The following is a 22,721-nucleotide window of genomic DNA, read 5'->3' as shown; positions in this document are numbered from 1 at the left end:
TTAAATTAAATCTCTCACCAAAAGCGATCAAAAATTGAGATAAAGTAGGTGTGTGTGGTACAATATGGATGTGGAGTGAATTTTGTATATTATATTGAAAATCGTAAAAATTAAGATTATAGGTTTCGCATACCATTCACATGCGGGCGCAATGGTGACGAAATTTCTCACATTCAAATGAAATTTTTGTTTATGATTTTTTCATTGAAATGAAGACGTTCGTTTATTCATGATAGGGGTAATATGAAGATTGTTTAAAAGTAAATGTCGATAATTTTTGATTTAATAATGCGGTCATTATAAGGGTGGCGGTTCTGGTTCGATAATTTTTTAGTTGCACGTATATTAACAACCAATAATTCGGTTCGTTGATTGAATTTAGTTTGCAAACACAATTCGTTTCGGAATATAATGTGAATGGATGGAATGGGAAAAAGAGGGAACGGGAAAGAAAGAATTGGAATGAATGGTCGAATTGAAGTGTCAGTCAAAAAACTCTAAAGTGATGCAAGTCCTTATGCAGGGGTCGTTCTTGTCCTTATTTCCTTATTTTTCCTACTTTTCGAGAATTGTCCTTATTTTGTCCTTCCTGTACTAATTGTCCTTATTTTCTGTTTGAATTTTTATGATTTTTTTTGTTCACAGAACAGAATCAAAAAATAGATAAAAGTATGAGTAGCTCTAAATAATTTTATTTTCTTTAATTTTCCAACGCAACATCTGTATGGAAAAATCAAAATGTGATTTAAAAAAAAAAAAAATTAGGCACCCTATAACTGAAACAAAAAATTGTAAAGAAAAAATCAAGCTAAACGCAAACACCATAATAGTAGCATTTTGGTGCATTTTGGTATAAAAACGTGAATTTTTTACGATTGATAAATATGCATTTGGGGATTCCAAAACGATTAGGAGACTTTGAAAAAGTGGCCTCTAGCGCCATCTACACCCGGTTGAAGTTTTCGATGCAGAGGTAACTTTGATGAATTTCTGTGTAGCGGGAATCGAGGCTACGCAGGTGATATTGGTGTCAAACGAAAGCTAAAAGTTCAAAGTTTTTTTTAGTGCAAAAAAATTTCACGAATTTTCCGATTTTCCCGTAGTTTTTCCGAATTTTCATAAAAATGATATTTTAAAACTGAGGTGAAACTTAAGTAATTTTTAAAATTGATTCAGAAAAGTTTTTTTTTCTTCGCTATTATCGTTGCACATTCAGTTTCCAAAGTTTTAGTTTTTGGATGTTCCGCAGCAGTGGTAACTAGTTTCAGTTTTCAATTTTAATTATTTTGAGTGAGTCAGCTTTTGACAACTTCCGTTTTCTAATCAATATCCCTTTAAAAATGATTTTTGCAGCTTTTCCACTTACCTCTCATATATTTCGAAATTTGCTTGAAATTGGGTCCAACCACATATCTCACATCACAAGGCATACATCCTTTGATCCGGAAGTAGAGTGTTTGGTATCGTTTGAAAGCTGAGGGTCCCAGCATAGCATTATAAGTAATCTTGTGCTGTTTGAAACGTTTATGGATTTTTTAGGGTCTGTCAAAGTTCGTCGAAGGAGGAAAATTTACAGATTTTAGCAGATTTCGGAAACCTAATATTTTTTTTAAAATCGAAAAACTGGTTTTATTTTGTTTTTAGATCATGCTTAGCATTCCCAGTACTAGTCTCATTAAATTTACGAAAAAAAATTTCGCCGAAAAAAATTCGCCATGCAAAAGGGATCAAATTTTCGATGAAAACTGAAACTAGTTACCACTGCTGCGGAACATCCAAAAACTAAAACTTTGGAAACTGAATGTGCAACGATAATAGCGAAGAAAAAAAAACTTTTCTGAATCAATTTTAAAAATTACTTAATTTTCACCTCAGTTTTAAAATATCATTTTTCAGAAAATTCGGAAAAACTGCGGGAAAATCGGAAAATTCGTGAAATTGTTTTGCACTAAAAAAAACTTTGAACCCTTAGCTTTCGTTTGACACCAATATCACCTGCGTAGCTTCGATTCCCGCTACACAGAAATTCATCAAAGTTACCTCTGCATCGAAAACTTCAATCGGAAGTAGATGGCGCTAGAGATCACTTTTTCAAAGTCTCCTAATTCTTTTTGATTCCCCAAATGTATATTTATCAATGGTAGAAAATTCACGCTTTTATACCAAAATGCACCAAAAGATGTATTTTGTTCAACTAGTGAGCCCTACTATAAGGTAAGCGGGGGTATAGCTGACCGTGCAGGTGTACCTGACCAGCTACATTATTTATCAGTTTTGGAAAATAATTACAAATGAACGTTATAATTAATCTTTAGAGCCTAAAGATTAATTTTTTCATGAAAATAATGCGATTATTATGTTCACTTATTTGATAAAACCATAAAATGAAACCAGTGCACCATCTCAGTACAAAGTTGCACATTTCTTAAGAAAATCGTAAGATCGGTGTGGTCTAATTTAAGGTTTTTATTGACAAAAGAATTATTAATGGACAAAGTTTTGGTGTTTTTAGGTAGTAAATAGTTCGACAATTAATATGATTAACGTAAATAGCGTCTAAAAGTTAATATTTGATTAATTACATGGTGGTCAAAACATTGCATCAAAAATATGCCATGTTTGTGTAGTTGACCGCACCAAATTCCGTACATTTTTCTTCATGTGACAAATTCACCTTCCATGTGCATTATTGTGTACAAAATGATGTGATTAATATTCGTTGATATTTTGTGTTTTTATGAGTTTTTATCATTGAAATTGGTTAATATCAGTGAATTAAGAGTGAAAATGTGTCGAATAATGCGAAATTATTGCGAAAAATGTGAAAAATGTCTTAATTTTGTAGCGGTCAACTACTGCAACAAGACTGGTCAGGCATAAAAACATCCGTTTTTTAGTGGTCAGCTACTGCATCAAAAACAGTGTTTCAGTAAAATCAGTTTTTTACAATAAAAATTAATTAATTGTCAATATTTCTGATATTCTACGGAATGGGAACAGAGCAAATTAAATTCTGACGAAGGAAAAACTTAGCTTCATCGAAATCATCCTGAGATACTGATGACCAAAGTTGAAAAATTGCTTAGACGGTCAGCTACTACCTCGCTTACCTTACAACTTTCTTTCGCAAATAAAATACTTCTTTCAAGCGAAATTGCTCTTATTTTCAGTTCAAAATTGTCCTTAGAATGTCCTCATTTTTGCATTTAAATTGTCCTTATTTCCTTATAAGGACGAATCGAATTTCAATACGAGCCCTGCTTATGTCTCACAAAATTACTGATATCGTTGAGGGTGACGCATTCTGCGCCTGTACGCAAAAGTTTATCAATAAAAAAATTTTGAAAGAAAATTTTACAAAAAAACCAGTGTCACAAAGTCTCATTTGGGGGTCACTGGAGCCATGGACGAGAAGTCAAAAAGTTGCTGTAAATACGTTCCTTAGTACCTAAAAATAAAAATGCGTCTCGCCCGCTTACTAACGTGCGGGCATGATTCCTTAGTCATAACAAATATTTTTGGAAAATTTTGTAGTAGAGGACTTGCGTCACGCCCGCTTACTAAAGTGCAGTGCAGGTTCAAAAAAAAAACTTCAAGAAACTACTGGTGGTCTAGCCATTCATAAAAATTGTAAAAAGAACTTCAACTCAAATTGTAGACTAATAGAATATGTGAGTAGTGAGTTGGAATATAATTGGTGATTCAAAGGGTTCCGTTTCACGAAAACAATCAGTCTCGGCACATCATAAGGCAAAAACTCTTTTTTTTTAAATCCTCAATAAAAATCGGCTTTATGGAATTTAAAAACAAAAAACCCACATATTACGATCGTAAATGAAATATGAAGTCTCTTTATAACAAACTTCTTTTTTTATTTAATTTAGCATTTAGGTGTGAAAATTTACGCCGATTCCAATAATTTTTATGATTGAAGCAATCAAAAATAATTTTATTTCAGATTAAATGAAACGTTGAATTAATTAGTCATTTTTTCATATCCAAAGTATTAAAACCAACAAAAAAAGAACTGAAAAAAAATCGTGTGACTGTGATATGTAAATATAATAAATACGAGCGACATCTCAGTGTTCACATGGTTACACGTTCATATAGAGGTATATAATACAATTTATAGGTACACCGAACTGTTGACATGGAATATATTGATATCGTATTTTAATATCTCGAAAAAATATTGTTTTACACTTTTCGAATCTGAATTCATTAGTCAAAATTTAATTTTTATTTTATTTTATTAGACCTGTTCCGGCGACACAACCGTGAAGGTTTTTTTTTTGTTCAATCAAGTGTATTGTAATTTTTGTAGTTGCAGTGGTGATATTTTTCTCAACGAATTGATTACGAAAATGTGGTCACCAGTCACTCTAGAAAATTTCAGATAGACTTATAGGGAAATGCTGTTTGGAAACTAAAGCTCAAATGTAATAGATCTTTGTGTAATTCTATCACAATTCTTCATAAAATTAGCAGATAGATGATAACAGATGGCGTTGCTTCCGCCCCACGGAGATGGCAGACGCCACCTGTTATCAACTCTCTGAAAATTAATAATGGCAGCGATCTATTTTTTGAAGAGTGAAAATATTTCACCACAAAATAGGGCGCGACCATTTTTGAAAGTTCATGAAATTCGGTTCTACGGATCGTGAGCTAGGTCACTTGGAGTAAACGATTATCCAGATTAGATATGTATTGACCATTCCAGCCAGGAAAAATAAAGAGTTCATTACATTCTGTGCTCAAAATCGTGAGCTTCTTTGGAACGAGCGCTAATCCGGCTCCTCGGCCGTACAGTGAATGTGGTGCGTTTTTGCTAACATCTCGAGTAAACTTTGGCGAGTAATGTGATGACGATGAGTAATGAAAGACGAGTAATGTGGGGTACAACCACACCACATCATACACAAACCAACAATACCATCAATGTCATCATCACACCAACAACCACACTCGAAGAGCACGACACAATGGGCCCAACAAGGATGGCATCTGTGTCCTTTTTCTTGTAAATTCAATTGTAATTTGTAAGAGAAAACTCTTGAATAAAATCAATCAATCAAACTTTGGCCGAATTTCATGATTTTTTGTCGTTGCCTAAAAAAATGGCTGTCGGCCGCCATATTGGATTTCAGCAAAAATGTTATAAATTGGTAAAAGTGATGCTTACAAATTTGCTGTTTAGTCGGAAGTGATTGGTTATGTATGTAGAGTGTTTCAGTTGTCGCATTTGAGGACATATAAATATAACTATTAAAAGGCTGTTTAGCAAAATCGATTCCAGACCTCGCTTCCCTCGAAAATAACTACTTTGATCGCTTTTCTCAATTCACAAGAAATATTAATTTCAGGAATATTTACGGATCTGCATTGGTCGATTGATTTGCATGAATGTTTTTGATAGGTCGATTGATTCTTATAGTCATTAAATACTGAAAGACATAGCGTTTTTAGCCTTTATTTTTTTGATGAAACAAAAGGATTCGGTGTTGATTCATTTTAGCAAGATCTAACTGAAGAAACAGTTCGAAGGAAGTTATACCGGCTGAAGTGATGATGATCTACGAACGAATAGGTTGAGAATATTATTCGAAAAAGAAAGACAAACAACAAAAAAACCCTACTACACATACCTTCGATTGTGCCGCCTTCAACTGGCCTGTCCAATTTCTCACATCGTCCGCTGCAATTTTTATGTTGACAAAGATATATACAGCCCCAGTGTGTACGAGCCGAAGACGCTAACTTATCAAACCGGAACATTCCGGCAACCGTTCACATTAATATACACTGCATCACTTGTATTGACATGCCACATAATGTTTAGTGTAAATTGTCACTGAAATTGAAAACATCTTCTGATTACCTCGATGGCCCTCCTCAGAATAGAGTGTCACCTCTGCAGCCAGAGATGTGGACGGAAATCACAATAGCGAAAAGTGGAAGAAAATATTTCATTTTCGTTTTATAAAATTGAAATCCTCTCGTATGCAAATAAATTTATTCGAATTTCCAATCCTACTTCGTTGGAAAGTGGAACTGCACTGTACTTCTTCTAATGGGTTCTCGGCCCTTTTATCATGCCCGCGCGTTTGCATTATGATACAATGAGTTCTTTGTATTCGCATCAGGCCTGATGAGCTTGATCTTTTAATGATAGTATGCAAACATGATAAGCGATAAACTTCTTGAACTCTTCTTTATTATCGTAAATTTTTATTCGGTGGAAGTTCGATTGGAAATTCCACATGAAAGTAACATAATCTTAACAACTTCCAAAAAAGTATGGCAGCTGTCCACGGTGGGGTTGAACAAAACTTAAATAGAGTCGCGACACTACCTCTGATTTTTTTTTATATTCTTATTGAGGGACTCGAGTACTATAAGGAACCACACTCAGTTCGCAAAATTTTCCAGCCGTTTCGGAGAACCGGCACTCATGGCCGTACGGGACCGACGTGTCAATTTGAATACAGATTGTTATCGCAACGGATAGAGGGACTAATTCTAAGCTAATTCGTATTGAAATGGCTCCCCTCGACAACTTGACCACGTAATACACAGGTTGACCCTGTCTGCAACAAAATAATAGTGCCTGATCAACCTGCAGTCTAAGCTTTACAACGAAACCACACTAGCCATACCAGCCTCACAACGAGCATCTGTTACGACATTTTGTTTGCAGCAAGGTCACTCTACGACGAAATTTTCAATTTACTATCTATCTTCAAGTGCCCGTTCCTTTAGAATGAATGGAATTGTTATGCATTCTTCATAAATAAGTGGTATAAGTTATTTGAAGCAATTCTTACATTAATTACGTGTATCTGGAGTCGGTTAAAGCTGATTTCCAGATATTTTTAGGGTAAATTGCCTCTGTGTTAACATTAAATGAAGTACAAGATTTTATATCAATCTTTTGTGAATACTTCTTAGAATAAAAGAAGAAACAGATTCAATAAACCGTATTTGATGTGGCTGGCCGGTTATCAATAGAATTTCATCAAAAGAATTGCAGATACCATCTTTCGTACCTTTCTGTAAATTCCAATTTGTTCCACTATTCACAGGCTCATTTATAAGATCTTTTAAGTGAATAATTTTTCCACAACTAATAAACGCTACAATACGCCATGGGACAAAACGATGTAATTGAATAAAATTTTGGGTGGTCGTCAATATCATTTAACTTAACTTGTGAATAAAATCAGCACTAAATCCTTCGTACGGGTCTATGCAGTGGCCACAGGGCATTTCTATCATTCGCTTCCTCCTCGTTAATTTTATAATTTGTCAATATTTAATCTTTCTACAAACATCTAGCGGATGTCAAGAAAATAAACAGAAGAAGAGAACGCAGCGAAGGAAAATAAAAAAAATCCGTGTGGGCATCGTGTGTTATAGGTATCGCTCGCATATCAAATACAGAAGATGAAAAAAAAAATTCAAAAAATATAAATACAAATGATCATCATAATAATTAATTTTCGTTTTGTGGTCGTTAACATTTTATCAAATAAATACGATTAATACTAAATAAATTAGAGTTAGCATAAATATATAAAATAGTGTTGTGTATATATACGTTCCGGTCCGGTATATACATAATAATACAACAATTCACGGTATTAAAATCAAAACAAATTTAAAAGAAAATAAAAGTGTACACTTTAAGAGCTCTACACACGGGTCTTGTTTACATACGTGTCGCGGTGGTGTCGCATTTGGGTTACGAGAATCAGTTTATTTTCGAGACGATTTTTTTTCATCTTTGGCTCTCGTCTTCTATGACTACAATGAACGAAGAAAAACACCCACACTCTGTTCAACAAATTGTTATTTTTAGGTGTTTATATAGCCCTTGTTTCTGTTCATTTAATTTCATCCGAAAATTAGTTAAAGGAAAACAAACATAAATTTTCATAGTTTATTGTGTTGTATGCGATAAAAAAATGCATATGAGGAAGTTTCGTCTCTCGGCTCTTCATGTAACACCATCTGAGAAGAGATTACGTTTATAAATATAACTCAAGAATGAAATAATTAAATTTATTGAGATTAATTGGTATATGATCGGATAACTGGTAAGCATTTTTTCTCTTTTCTTTTTATTTCCACTAATTAATTGCGTTGCTTAATTAGGAGAGAAAAGATAAAGAATTCAGATTAATAAAAATTATCTTTGTTTTTCCGAAGATATTTCGGTTCGGCTGTCGTGTTAGACTTAATTAATTTATATGAATTTATTGCGCATCGAAAAACCTGAATTGGAAACTTTTACAATTTTAGAAATGAGCTTACCCTCATAAAATGATCAAATCCGTTTGGAAGACCAATCATGTCATCTTCTTAATGATTTCATTTCGTGTGCACCGCAGAACACATAAGTGTCGGCGAATGGGAAGTTTTTATGTACCATGTGGTGTGATGAATTATTTTTCATGGAAGTTTACGTCTTCGTATGTGTCAATAAAACGAACAACCATTGATTGGTTCTTCGACAAGTTTTCACAGTATGTTGTGTTCGAGGGGGTAAGCACTCGTTTCTTGACTCAAATGATTAACCAATGATTAACCATTGATTGACCAATGATTAACCATTGATTGACCAATGATTAACCATTGATTGACCAATGATTAACCATTGATTGACCAATGATTAACCATTGATTGACCAATGATTAACCATTGATTGACCAATGATTAACCATTGATTGACCAATGATTAACCATTGATTGACCAATGATTAACAATTGATTGACCAATGATTAGCCATTGACTGACCAATGATTAGCCATTGATTGACCAATGATTAACCATTGATTGACCAATGATTAACCATTGATTGACCAATGATTAGCCATTGATTGACCAATGATTAACCGTTGATTGACCAATGATTGACCAATGATTAACCAATGATGAACCAATGATTAACCAATGATGAACCAATGATTAACCATTGATTGACCAATGATTAACCATTGATTGACCAATGATTAACAATTGATTGACCAATGATTGACCAATCATCTAGTGTTAACACTAAAACGAGAGTGCGGTCAAATTGACCACACTTTCTAGGAATTTCTTTACAGAATTCCAAGAAAGATAATGGCACGTTTTTCTGGTGTTAGTTTATCATTGGTCAATCATTGGTTAATCATTGGTCAATCATTGGTTAATCATTGGTCATCATTGGTTAATCATTGGTCAATCATTGGTTAATCATTGGTCAATCATTGGTCAATCAATGGTTAATCATTGATTAACACTAGATGATTGGTCAATCATTGGTCAATCAATGGTTAATCATTGGTTAATGACTGACCAATGACTAACCAATGATTGACCAATGGTTGACCAATGATTGAATAATGCTTAATCAATGCTTAACCAATGATTGATCAATGATTAACCAATGATTACATAGTGACTAATCGGTGATAAACCAACGATTACCCAATTGTTATTCAGAGTAATTACCCCCTCAGATGCGTTAACTATTTGAATAAATTAGAGCAAAAAAAAACGAAAAAATGTTTATTGTTCTTTGTGAAGAGTGATTGGGAATTTCGCAGACATCAGAAGTTAATAATAGCCGTAGCGTTGAATTCGGTTCAAGGTTGTTTTTGTCAAAACTACAGTCCACCGAAAAAAGTATCACAGCCAGCCTCAACATTTCTTTCTTTCTTATTTTCGTTTCTTATAAGCAGAGACTACAAACCGTTTTTTCCCACGTCCTGACATCGTGTCTATAACAAATGACAAACATCGAAGTGATAAATAGTAGACACTCTAACACACGTTTTCTAATTTTCTAATTTAAGTCGGTTTTGTTCTCTTTGCCGGTTGATCATTAGACGTAACATTGTTGGAAACAAATCAAACAGTTTAATGTTATGCTAATTAGTTTAAATGTTGTGTAATTATTCGTCTATAAACAAATTCTCTTTTCCGACACTGTGTGCACACTTTTTTTCTATTTTCAAATTTACAATTGTGTACCACTGGCACATGGTGACGTGTAGTCTGAGTCTCGTTATAATAAAAAAGAAACGTTGGAAAAGTAAAGCTATTTCCGCTAATATGTTTGATGTTTCTATTATGAAATTGAATTATAACAAAACAAATTCTCCGTTTATTTTGAAAAATGATTCAATTATTCATGGAAATTTCCGGATTCGTCATAATGTTGACCACAAAAAATGAACGTCTTGTAATAATCCCAGCAATTGTTTGTCATAATAAAATGTAAATTACAACACCATTTCAATCGGGTAATGGTTTTATAATTGGCTTTATGATTAACTGGCACCATTCCATCGTGAATGTTAGGCCCTTGTATCGAAAGAGTAATTTGACGGCAGAGACAACCACTTTTTGTAAGTTATTACTAATAAAATTTGTTTGATTCACTAAAAGGTCGGGTTTGAATAAAGGGATGCTTGTTTACAGCTAGTGCTGGAAATGACAAATGTAAAATTTTGTGGTGAACGAAAATATTGAGAATTGAAAACCAGACACGTATCATCTGTTATCGATAGCGATGACAAAAATAGGTGATGGGTCAATGAGTTATGAGTTCATGAGTTATATAGCATCAATGTATGTTCAAACTAACGAAGTAAAAGATTTTGTGTCAATCGTTTGAAAAAACTTCGAACAAAAGAAGTAGAAGATTTGCAAATGATTAATAATGTTCGAAAATTCTACTTTTACGGTTTGTGTATCGTTTAACAGATTATACGATCTGCATCCACAGTAAAAGAATCACTACTTCAATGTAGTAAATAGTAGGTTTCATTCGATGCTGCATGAGGTAACAATTTTGTGATAAAATCAAACACACAGGCTTTCAAGCAACAGAAGCTTCGGTTACTGTCTTTTCAATAAATTGTAGAGTTTGTATATCCGAGCAAAGAAGAAACGAACGAGAGAGTTTGCTAGTATCACAAAATTATTTCTAAAGTAATGAAGTACGTACCAGCATCAAATGTATACTGGTTTAATACCTGCCAGATGTAATTGATAATATTACAGAAAATTACAGCTAGTGCTGGAAATGGCAAATGTAAAATTTTGTGGTGATACAAGAATACTCAGAATTGAAAGCCAGACAAGTATCATCTAATCGACAAATTTTTTGCGCCTTATTGTTCCACAACGAATTTTTTTTTAATTTAAGAGCCGAAACTCTTAAAGAACGAAAATATCAAAAAAACATTACTCAAAACACACTTCAAGTTCGTAAACACATTTTTCAATCGACGAAAATTAGATCAAATGTAACTCAAATCCAAAATTCTTGACCGAAAACCCAAAAAACCCAAAGTATCATCTGTTATCTACAGCGATGACAAAAATGGGTGATGGGCCAACTTTCATGAGTAACGAAGTGACGAAGTAAAAGATTTTGGGTCGATCCGTCGATCGTTTGAAAGAACTTCGAACAAAAGAAGTAGAAGATTTGATAATGATTAATAATGTTCGAAAATTATACTTTTACGTTTTGTATATCGTTTTGTATATCGTAACAATTTTGTGATAAAATCAAACACACAGGCTTTCAAGCAACAGAAGCTTCGGTTACTGTCTTTTCAATAAATTCAAGAGTTATGATACCCGAGCCGAAGGCGAGGTATACAACTTAATTTGTCGAGCAACAGTAACAGTTGCAGAAGAAAGTTGCTCAAAAACAAACGAGAGAGTTTGCGAGTATCACAAAATTATTTCTAAAGTAATGAAGTACGTACCAGCATCCAATGTATTCTGGTTTAATACCTGCCAGAAGGAATTGATAACTTTCGCAAGAGGAAGTTGATATGCAATGGTCAACTTTTGAATGGGGCAGGTTTTCAGTGCTCATCCTCCCCCCACAGTAGTGCAACGTTAGGAACTGACCTATTCTCACCTCAAAGAAGCTATAAATCCAGTTGGGAATGAAGACAAATAGACGGAAGTGATCTGGGTGTATGAATTCTAGAATGTGGAGGAAGGATGAGCACTGAAAAGTAGTGCAACGTTAGGAACTGACCTATTCTCACCTCAAAGAAGCTATAAATCCAGTTTAGAGTGAAGAAAATTAGACGGAAATGATGTGAGTGCATGAATTCTAGGATGTGGAGGAAGGATGAGCACTGAAAACTAGTGCAACGTTAGGAACTGACCTTTTCTCACCTCAAAGAAGCTATAAATCCAGTTGGGAATGAAGAAAAATAGACGGAAGTGATGTGGGTGCATGAATTCTAGGATGTGGAGGGAGGATGAGCACTGAAAAGTAGTGCAACGTTAGGAACTGACCTATTCTCAACTCATAGAAGTTATAAATCCAGTTGGGAATGAAGAAAAATTGAGGAAAGTCCTTAAATTCATCAATTTCTAGTGTTGGGAGCGTTATGGATCTCTCAAGATTACAGGAAACTCAAGCCACTACTTAGGAAATCTCTAAGAGTAACTTGTTAGTCGTTTTGAGTATAAAATAGGGAAAACTAAGCCACGGCACTTCATAAAATCAATAATATTGGTACGAAAAAAATGCGGTTATAGCTATGCTCGGTTTCCAGGCCCATATCTACACTTCCTATGGTACGTGTATGCTCGGCCAGCTAGATCTGAAAGAGTTAGTCTCCAGCTTTCCAAAACATCTCTGATCATTAAAATCAGTTAGGATTTACAGGCCGCAGTGATTGTCAAAGTTAGCGGTTTTTTAGTGTCACATTTTAGGACATCCCAGATAGCTCGGGCAGCTTTGAGATCCCAAAAAAAAATTATTCCACGAAATGTCGGCAATGGATCGGCCTTTCAAATAAAATTTACCGCAATAAAAAAATATTGATTTTTAACGGAGATATTGATGTTTTTAGTTTTACACTAAAACCGGTTTTTTACCGATTCGACCGGTTCGGGAACCCCAAAAAAAAAATTATGTTAGGTAACTTGGACCCGCTCTACAATATCCCATGGTCGAAATTCTACCAAACTCTCTAGCGCGCGAGACGGTTTTTTTCGACATAAGAACCTGGACTAGGTAGTAAACTGTTTTCCCGGGGACTGTATGAGTAAAATAACTCACGTCATTGTCTGCAACTGTGTATCTTGTTTTGTGTTATTGCAGCCCTTACCTTTGGCACTATAAGGGCTATAACCCTTACACTTGTCAAAAAGAATAAGTTAGAAAGAAGGATTTCAATATTTTTAGATTTTGGTTTTTGTTCCGATTGTTTGCATTATTTCGGACATAACTAAACATCTTTAGGACTACTCGCTATACCGTAGCTGGTTCGAGGATTGTTGGATGCTCGCATAATGTCATTGCAAACTCTATTATTGGCTGCCATCCAAAGCAATTAAATTTTAATTATAAACTCAAACATGCTGCATTTCATTAAAATCCACTGTGTACGATAACAATCTTCCATAAAATAATTTCCATCAAATGGCAATGAACCATTTATTCATATAATAACAATCGCCACACGCTTTTGTCTATACTACATTATACAACAGAATTCCAAAAAAGCAATAATAACATGACCACGACCCGTATAAATATCAACTCATTTCCGTAACCGAAAATGCATTTCGAAAAGATGTTTTTCGTCCGAAATTTAATAAGAAAAATTTAAATTTTTATTTACAAGATCAATCATAAATCAATATCAAATTATTTAGTGCAACATCATGCTCTTAAAAATCGAAAAACCAAATAATGTTCTGTCAAATTTATTTTGTTAAAATTATATGCAGGTAATTTATATTATTAATTTCTCGACATGGTAAAAAAACAGTGATGGAATCAGAAATGAAACGAAGAAAAAGAAGAAAAAAATATTCCAAAAAGTTGCTTCATCATCCATCGGCCGATATTATTTATAATAAAACAAATATTGGTTTCGACGATCCACCCATATCAGGTCGGTTAATCTTCTTCGAAATGTTGAACATGATGTAGTTCATCGGAAAGATTCAATCTTCCGATGGCGATATGCCTTATGAAAACTATAAAAGCAAAAAAACTATATGTGTTTGGCCATTATCTCGTTTGGGGAATTATTAACGATATTTATTTCGTAATCGGTTTATACTCTATGTTCTCATGTTGTAGTTCGTTAGTTTTAACAGCATTTCATGCTAAGTAGATACATCAAAATACATGCAGGTGATGTATTCCCAAATAGACCAGTCAATTTTCATAAAATTTGATATTCCACACAGTATAACGTGCGTCTAATGAATTTACGTTATACCATCGCGTCGTGTTGGGAGGCTTATTACAGAAAAATTGAAACTTAACTACTCTAATAAAATGTAATGTCGCAAGAGCTGTGTAAAATTGTCATTTACCATTCATTTTTTTTTGCCTCATGGATAGCTGAACATGGAACCGCCAGCCGTTGCTGATTTTGTTTTTATATTCAAAGTCGTAAAACTGATTTTGTATACTTGTTACAGGTCGATAACATTCATTTACGTTGTTTTTATTGCGCAAAATGGCTGGGGTGGGTAAAGTTGTTATTTGTAGTCGATAGTTTATTGCACACAGCAGTGAGTAATACAACGATAAATTATTCGTTTATAGAATTTATTAAGAAACCATAAAGAAAGTCTGTTTTGGGTACTTTTTGACGGATGTGGTGTGGACTGAATTTATTGAGTGATCACGTGACTCATTTTTTTCAAATGACGCCAAGAACCGATTGAACTCAATACACTCAATGCACCCAAAAATTACTGTAAGGCTGAGCCAAAACGTACAAAAATGACAAAATGTTGAATGGGCTGGGCGTTCATAAATAGAAAATAATCTTACTTTGCTGGTACATACCACTGTTCAGAATTCAATTGGAACCACCTTAAAACTCGATCACTATTTTGACTATACCTATGTTATCCATGACGAGTGCACGTTACCTGTATAGAGGCTATTTTGATTGAACAACCACTGACCGATGCGAATAGTTAAATGTATAAATGAGATGTGTCACATTGGTGAATTATAAGATAAATGAAATTATATTCATTCAACTCTGTTTCGAATAGCCTTGCTATGTATTTTGTTTGTTTTTAATTATAAAGAACCTTCTTTTGAAATCGTCAACCTATTTGAAACGGAGATGCATCAATGAAATTTCATTTTTCTGATAATTAGCTAATGTGACATGTTTCTGCAATTCACTTAGTGAAATTCACTATTCATAAAAAAAACTCAGTCAATGAGGAAATATTTGCGTCTTGACTTTTTCCTATGAAAATTAATAAACAACACGCCAAACAGGCTTCAAAGTGTTGCCAGCTGGGCATTCTCAATTTGAACAAAATCATCGCGCTAATCTACGAATTACTGTGATAAGATATGATGCATTGAACAATTGTTGTGACAAGTCAAGCTTTCTTCACATGATATGAACGTATATACCGGAAATATAATCCAACAATTCACCCGGGGTGTCATTGTTCATGGCGTATGTTCTGGTTAGAATTAAGGCTAATAAATTCGAGTCACAATCCATTGCAACTTGTTGCAGCTGCCTTTACTCAACACAAAACGTGAATGGATGCGTTGTGTATAACAATTATTGTACTAGACATAATGAGTGTGCGCGGTAGTTCGGGCACGTAAGAAGAGGTCACAATCCGTTTTTGTAAGTCAGTAGTCTACACGCGTAGTTTAATTTAAACGAAAACGAAATAGAGTTAGGAAAATGATCATTCTCAGAAAGCGAATTCTTTGATTAAATTCAGTACCCTGGTTTAAATAAAAGTCTTAAAACCTCGAAATATGAAGTTTTATGGTCTTAAAATACATGGAACTGCAAGATATAGGGAACGTGAGACCATGGGACTGCTTTTTTTGAACTTTTAAGACTTTTATTGTCACCAGGGCAACACAATATCTTATCAGAAAAGAGGCGTTTTAGCCACATACAATGTCGTATGAACATTGAATTTCTCCTTTACCAAATAAACTCTTGTGTAAAAAAAATGCACATCACTTTGCAACCACATGCCATTTAAAATCGAAAACAAAAATGCAAAAGTCACTAAATGTCCTACTGCAGGACCTGGATTCATGCTGGTGCAAAAACCATTAATCCAATGCCATCGCATTCATTTATACCTTTTACCTAATAGTAAACCAGAGAACAACAATACCAACTACCAACAATAGAACATAAAGAGTAGGTAGGTATAATATTACCCTAAATTGTGTCTAATTCCTGTGTTTAGAGCAATGAAAGAAAAAATGAGAAGTCGAGAATTTTGGAAAATCAACCATTCAGTTTCATTTACACAATGTGTGGTTACCCGCGCGATATTGTTCGTAAACAGTTGACTTTTTGCACATTTCTTTAGAATTATAGAATTTTTATTGTGTACCCTAAAATCCTATTGAAAATTCCATTTTATTGTGTTTACACTCATATCCATTTTTATTGTAAAATATTAAATTTATTCTTTCAAATTGTTTGGCTTTACGGCTAAATATTTTGACACCTGGGCGGTCGAAAGATTGATTTCTTTTATTTTTGTGTTTCGTTACCAAAAATACTCGTATATACGTGTGACATTCATTTCAGAGTCTTCTCGTTCTTTATGTATCCAATAAAAAAAAATCTTTATTTATACAAAAATATTTATGTGTACAATATCAATTTGACAAAGAGCTGGTTGTGTAACGACACTAATATTGATCGTAAAAAAAATAGGAAAAAGAAAAAAAAAATATGGGAACAACATTACGTTGAGGAAATAAGGATTTGGATTAACGAACTCAACGAAGCTAGTAATAATTTGACCGCCTCGACAACACAGCGTAATACGTGTCATATGGAAGGATCTTAATTGGAGTCACAGATGTCCCCTCCAATCTTTGAGTCGTTGATTATAAACTACATAATCAGCCCCTGTGTTCAACCTATTAGAAACGGCTGATCATTTGTTACCGACAACTTCCACGAAAATAGACAGCGAGCTCTGCTCAGTCTTCTCTTATATAACAAAATGTTTAATAAAACTAATGAAGTAATAGATTTTATCATACTCGCGCCATGTTGTGATGAAGAATAATCGGTTGTCTAGATGGATAAATGGAAATTGTTGACAAGAGCAACTGTTGTTGTCTCGTTTTCGCACAAAAAGCTTGAAAAAATTGTTGAAACAAGTAACAGACACAATGATTTTAGGGAATAAATAGGGAATAAATTCTGTAAACATGTCTAAATAACAGCGACGGAAGAGTTGCAAACCCAAAAAGCTTACCATAAGCGGTTTTTACAACCTTGAGTAAGTAAATGCAATTTCCCAACATTTATTGAGATTTTCGGGATGAAAAACGTTTACAAGACAATGATCGCGACTGTTACAATTGGTTAGACCTTTTAATTAGCAAAATTACCTTATGATCAACGTAAGTCTTAGCATTCGCTCATAGTTGTTATCGAAATGTTTATGCTCATTGTTGAAAGAGTATTGCCAACACATTGTGAATACACGGGCAATTGCAAATCTGTTCTTACCAGAATCTTTTGCTGATGATCTGATGTCATTAAACAATTACAAAGGAAAGTTACTCAGAAAAAAACCGGATATGAAAGCACTGAGATCACAAAGGCAGTTGTAGCAGACTTGTGCTCTAATAGCTCCCCCATCGACTGCGGAAAGGGCGTTTTGTGTACCAAGAATTTTATATGAAAAAAATCCATTGAACCATTCAAATTTTGCTGCTAACTGTAAGTGTCTTAACCTCATCTTTCAGAACCTATAGATCGTATATACACTAGGGCGTATCGAATTTTGCAAATTTTAAGGACCGCGATAGCCTGTATGCGAAAAACGGAGATCATCGAAAACTTTGTCCGGGCATGTGGTTGATGAATCCGATGGAGCCATGGAAGAAGTCCCCCCGGGCGGCTTTAAGTTTCCGATGGTCATAATTCGGAAAGTTGAGAGTATTTTTGAAAACAATGTTCTAGCGGGATGTAGAGCTTTGAAAACTCTACAAATCTACCGAAGAAACCTATGGTCCAAAAGGTGCCATTGCCAAGATTGCCTAACATCGAAAATGTGACCTTTTGGTTTTTGACTTATATTTCCTGAGAGACAAATGATTTTTTTTAGCCTGTGGTATGAGGTGGTAGAGGAGGTCGAGCACTTCCAGTACACTTGGCATGTCCCGATCCATTATACACTTGAAATCACTTTTTTAACCTTTTTAATTGGAATTTTTAAGAGTGGCCACGTCGCCCACGAAGCAAGTGCAGACACTGTAACCGGTGCTGTTGAGTCGAGGACACCTTGGCCAGTATGCATAATACTCCACGACAGTAGCTGAACTTTTTCACAAAATATCTGTGATTTCGATGTGGCACACTTTGTACTACAAAATCTGAATAAATTGAATTTATGAGAAAAACGAGAAATAATCGATTTGATTAGTTATTTCACCCACGAATAGTAGTAAGAATATATTTACGAAAAATTGAAGTTCGTAGTATAGTTTTTCAATTCATGTGCCACATCGAAATAACAAATATTTTGTGAAAGAGTTCAGCTACTGTCATGGAATATTATGCATACTTACTGGCCAAGGTGTCCTCGACTCACCAGTACCGGTTGCAGTGTCTGCACTTGCTTCGTGGGCGACGTGGCCACTCTTAAAAATTCCATTCACAAATGTTATAAAAGTGATTTCAAGAGTATATCCGATCGGGACATGCCTAGTGTACTGGTAGTGCTCGACCTCCTCTACCATCTCATACCACAGGCTAAACAAAATCATTTGTCTCTCAGGAAATATAAGTCAAAAACCAAAAGGTCACATTTTCGATGTTAGGCAATCTTGGCAGTGACACCTTTTGGACCATCGGTTTCTTCGGTAGTTTTGTAGAGTTTTCAAAGCTATACATTCCGCTAGAACATTGTTTTCAAAAATGCTTTCAATTTTCCGAGTTATGACCATCGGAAACTTAAAGTCGTCCGGGGGGACTTCTTCCCGGGCTCCATCGGATCCATCAACCACATGCCCGGACACAGTTTTCGATGATCTACGTTTTCCGCACACAGGCTATCGCGGTCCTTAAAATTTGCAAAATTCGATACGCCCTAATATACACAGACTAACTTGTCTAAGTATTGATATTATCAACTATCTGCCGACAACGGCGACAAAAATAGATAATGAGCACTAGCAAAAGTCGTCTTATAATGGCAAAATGAATGTTAAGCCCAATGAATTAAAAGACTTTACTTAAGTCTGTTGAAAATATGCTTCGCGATCAAATGAAGTAATAGATTCAATAGCTGTTTTAATGATATGTCTGTCGTCTATAAAAGATTAATTATCATAATGAAAGATTGTTAAAAATAAAAAGATAATTTCACTGATTAAATGACTAACTGGTATTGTGGTTTGGTTTGAATATATATATTCTTCGGATTTATTTTCTATTGTACATAAATGAAAATTCTTTACACATCAACTAGAGGGAAAGGTTTAGGGAACTATTCTCTTAAAGACTTGAGTGGCTGAAACGAAACACTAAAACTAACGAAGAGTCATGCGAGGATTTAGCTAGAAAAAAACAAACAAATAATTTCATCTCTCACCGACTATAGAAATGATCGATTCACTCTGGCTAGTATAGCGCAGTATGTTAAAATTAATGAAGTAACAGATTTCCTAATACATAACAAACTTGAGAATAGTTTTGCCGGCTATGAAGATGGACTATCGACCGGTTTCGATCTCAAAGCTCGACAATTCACCCATTTTTGCATTTGTATTTAGCCTGAGACTATCCATCAATTCGCGAAGAAAGAAACATTAAATTATTAAGTAAATTTGTATCGATCCAATTGCATCTACTATGTCTCAGACACCTTCATTCCTTCATGATTTTAACCGACCGTACAACAAAAATTCCCACAGTCTAATTTCGATAAAAACGAATCCCATATTCTCATTACAACAACTGATACTTTATTGATTTATTTTCAATTCATTTGAACCGACCGTAGAAAAGACGGTCAAATCGGTAGCATAGAATTTGCTAGCTATGCAATTCAGACCTTGGTTTTGTTTTTCACAATTCCCTCATATTTCATCGGAACGTTGTTGTTTCAAAGGTATTTTTCATCTTGTTAACCAATTTGAAATAATATCACCTTTCACTTGCTCTGCACACAGGTCAAAAACAACTTATGTTAGTAAAACAACAGACTAAACATGCCGGCTTTGGTTCTTATTTTTTTCTTTATTGTATATCGATGGATCTCACACTCTCTATGCAAAGTAAATGTTATACGATCAAACAACCATTATAACCGTTAATAAAACACACAGCAGTTTTTCGTTAAGGAAATGTATGCGGTGATATCCAGATATACATATAATACCGAGATAGATTTCTGTACGACACCAAACAAGAATTTATCTAAAATTTCAATCACAAAATGACTAAACAAACAATTGATGTATGTCAATATGCATGGAATAAATTGTAATTTGTTTATGGTATTCTGGGGCCTATGTATTGCGTTGAGGTATAAAACTGAGAAATATGCAAAGCGTCGAAACAACAAGAAAACATCTACGCAATGACTCATTACTAGTAACAAATATGTTAACATGATTTTTTTTAGGATAGTTCGGTGCCGAATATATTTATAAGAAAACGAGACTTAGAAAAAACGGTTTGGTTCAACTCTTACCTCTGCCAAGAATCTCGTACATCCATAGCTAATTGTACATCAATCGACCGGAGAATTTCCAGACGAATAATGCGTGAAGAAGAGGCTAACAACAAATTGTATCAATCACTCTACGCCGCTTCAAAGTGCATTGATTTCCTGAAACGCCACAGTGGTTACAATAACATTTTATATTGCGACAACAAATTATTAAAATTGAAAGTCAAACGTTTTTGAGTGCGGTGCTAATGTGGCAATGTTAAATGATATTGACTTTACACCACAAATTCAACATTTTTACAACATATCTCCAATGTCACTCAATCGTACAAATGGCTTTTCACAAATTAAATCTGATAAAATGCTCATGGGACCGAACTATAAGAACATTTTTTTGAATAAATATCGATTATGATCACGACGTGATTGAAAATTATACTTGTACGCGGTTGTACGTATACTACACACAGATGATTTCAAGAAAAAATGAATAAATAAAATTCTTTGCGTGAACATTGACCTATTCCTTCTAGCTCATAAATATCAGGCAAAAAAAAAAACATACTTTAGACGTACCGACTGAATCATTTTCATATTTTTTAGTGTATCGATGACGTTCCATTGAGGTCTTCCCCAAAAATGTATACAAAAATGTATAAATCACATTGGTCCTCTAATAGCGATGAATATTAAGCTTAAATGTTTAGTAGGGTGTAAAAAAAATTGAAAAAAGCCCAAGTCTAGTCTTATCGTACATTTCCATCTGCTATCACCATCGACGAGACAAGAATAGCTGATACGCTCCGGATATAATTTTATCTTATATTGCAAAGTTATGTTGAAACTACTGAAGTACAAGATTTTTTTCAATATGTTGAGGATGGAAATAATTAAGTGAGAGGAAGTACTAGATTCGATACATGTGCAGTGAATTTCTTGCCATCTGTTGGTGCTTCTTGGTGCACCGATAATGAAAAATGGGTTGGCAAGAATGGTATCATCCAAAATCGAATCCATCGCAAGTATGTGTAACCGATTAAAGAATCTTGATGTTCATCAAGTTTTGTGTCTGTTTTGTCACTCATTATCATCGCCGAGATTTATTCATCTACTTCGCACCAGCCCAACATTCGAAAGTACTAATCTTCTTCATGTAGCAGACCAACTTTTCCGTGCAACCCTGGAATCAATATCGAATACAAAACTTGACGGTCGCAATTGGCTCCAAGCGTCTTTACCAATATCTATAGATGGCTTAGGACGTCGGTTGCATGATTTATCGGTTGCTAGGAATCTCGCGCCGCGTCATTCACAATAATTCACATTTTGACACATTTTGTATAAGGAAGATGTCACTTTGTGAATTATTGTGAATGACGCGGCGCGAGATTCCTTAACACCGATTTATCTCATCCTGCTTATTGGTCATCGTTGTATAGCTCGGCTGATCTATCCAATATAATATTGCAAAATTTCAATTTGGATGTGAAAGAAAAATGGAGTCAATACAATATCGATAATGTATACATTCCAGAATGTTATAAGGCAAAGAAAGTAACTACAAAATGAAGGGGATCTTCCAAATATGAGAATTGTATTCGAAGAGTTGTTGAACTCAAGTGAGCAAGTTGACCGTGCCAGATTACTCGCATCATTGAACAATGAATCATCAAAGTGGTTGCAAGTAATACCGTCGATTAGGTTTACTATTGGACAATAATTCAGGGAGAATTGCAATAGCTTTACGTTTCGGGTGTCAAATTTGTGAAAAACATCGATGTGTTTATGGCAACATGGTAGATACGAATGGTCACCATGGTTTGTCTTGTATGAAGACAGGTGGACAATATGTACGTCATGCAGACTACAACAAAATCATATCAACAGCAATAACATCAGCTAGAGTTCCAAGCATTCTGGAATCACCTGGCTTATCACACCCCGATGGTAAAACGCCGGATGGTTTGTCCTTGATCCCATGGAGCAGAGGGAAAGCAATTATTTGGAATTC

General features: G+C 34.5%; 1 long non-coding RNA gene across 1 annotated transcript; it reads left to right on the top strand.

The window, feature by feature from the left end:
* Window positions 1–210: 210 nt before the first annotated feature.
* Window positions 211–22,109, top strand: LOC119072966. The gene is made up of 4 exons (XR_005086966.1): window positions 211–221; window positions 6,704–6,707; window positions 9,057–9,166; window positions 22,099–22,109. It is a non-coding gene; the product is annotated as an uncharacterized LOC119072966 (long non-coding RNA).
* Window positions 22,110–22,721: the final 612 nt, after the last annotated feature.

The sequence above is a fragment of the Bradysia coprophila genome (genome assembly GCF_014529535.1).
Source record: "Bradysia coprophila strain Holo2 chromosome IV unlocalized genomic scaffold, BU_Bcop_v1 contig_84, whole genome shotgun sequence".
Classification (NCBI taxonomy): Eukaryota; Metazoa; Arthropoda; class Insecta; order Diptera; family Sciaridae; genus Bradysia; species Bradysia coprophila.
This window is presented reverse-complemented; position numbering and strand designations above follow the sequence as displayed.